At 40.1% G+C, this 1,610-nt stretch overlaps 1 non-coding gene across 1 annotated transcript; it reads right to left on the minus strand.

The window, feature by feature from the left end:
* Positions 1-1,285: 1,285 nt before the first annotated feature.
* Positions 1,286-1,357, minus strand: TRNAE-UUC (transfer RNA glutamic acid (anticodon UUC)). The gene has a single exon. It is a non-coding gene; the product is annotated as a tRNA-Glu (tRNA).
* Positions 1,358-1,610: the final 253 nt, after the last annotated feature.

Consider the following 1,610-nt stretch of genomic DNA (forward strand, 5'->3'; position numbering starts at 1 on the left):
CAAATCTTGATCTTTTGCTTTATGCACAAGATCAAGATTGGAGTTGCCCCCTCTTATCTTCAGTCCCTCGTTACACCTTATATCCCTGCCCGTTCACTTCGCTCTTCTTCCCAACACTTACTCTGTATTCCTAAGTTTAGACTCTCGAGAATGGGCGGCAGCTCATTCGCAACCATGGGACCCAAACTTTGGAACTCACTTCCGTTGGTTCTGTGGATGGAGAAATGCCACATTCGTTTCCGTAGAGCCGTGAAGACCTGGCTTTTTGTCCAATAATTCTCCTGCGATTGTATTTTTGCTGCGATTGTCTTTCAGCGCCGGGAAACCCTTACGGGTAGCTGTTGCGCTATATAAACTTAATAAATAAATAAATAAATAAATAAAATAAATACTAGAAAAATATGAGTACATCGCTAGGTTGTGACACCATCTTTAGCAACCAGGCTCTTATGAATTTTATATGAAAACATTACAGTAAAAATAAATTTCAAGTATTAGTATGAACTCGTCACTAGACTGTGATATAATCTTCAGCAAAGAAGTTCATTTAAACTAAAAGTGTCGCTAGACTGTAAATAATCTTCAGCAACAAAGTTCAAGTGAAAGTCAATAAATAGATAAACCAGCAGTCAAGAAAAACGGTTTACAGTTTTCAAATAATTACCTTCAATAATAAGTCACACCTTAGCTTGAAACTCTGCGCTGTGTCAATATCCTCAGAGAATGTTGCAGATGAGTAGATATTACCGTTGAAACGAGTCCAATCAGTTGAAAATATGGCAGATAAACGGAGCAAGGTAGACTGGATCGAAGTAGAGTAAGAATTTAATAATTCAGGAACAATGTGAAGAAAAATTTAACAGTAGAAAAATAGAGAGATGACACTAAATATTTCTGCATAGATCTTCAATCTTCAAATAAATCCCCAAAATAAGGCGGAGGGTCCGTGGAATGCTGTCTTCACCACCTCGTCGCCAAATTTATGTTGCATGCTGGGAATAATTCATAGAAATCCAGGATGTATAAAAATATAGATTTATTCATGAAAGAAGTACAGCACTCCAGATCCTAGCATAGTGTCTCTCCTTGTCAGCATCCAGTCTCTGACTGCAGAGCTGGAGCTTCCAACAGAGGAACATTCCACACTGCTAGACAACAAGGAAGATCAAAAGATACAATCTTAAATTATGTAAAGTAGATAAATAATCCATATAATCAAAGAATATAACAGTTTGGTAGGGATAAAAGAAATGTAAAATGTAGGAGTAATAAAAAATATCTGTACTTCCCATACCGGGAGTCGAACCCGGGCCGCCTGGGTGAAAACCAGGAATCCTAACCGCTAGACCATATGGGAGGCAATAGATGGCACTTTTAGGTCAGTGCTCATGAGAGATGTCCATCCTGTCAGACTTCTTTCTGTACACTAAGTCACACTGCCACCCTCAGGGTCTGACCATCAATGGGGTCACAGACCCCCCACTCCTGACAAACCAGAAGGAATGAAGGGTCATGATTTGTGCAACAACCTGCTCATGTCTCATTATTTACAACCCTGGAACTTCTCCAGACACTGAGCCCAGGACCAGAGGACAGCAGCAGCCCCCGGA

Source organism: Lissotriton vulgaris, chromosome 1_1 (genome assembly GCF_964263255.1).
Source record: "Lissotriton vulgaris chromosome 1_1, aLisVul1.2, whole genome shotgun sequence".
In the NCBI taxonomy this organism is placed as follows: domain Eukaryota; kingdom Metazoa; phylum Chordata; class Amphibia; order Caudata; family Salamandridae; genus Lissotriton; species Lissotriton vulgaris.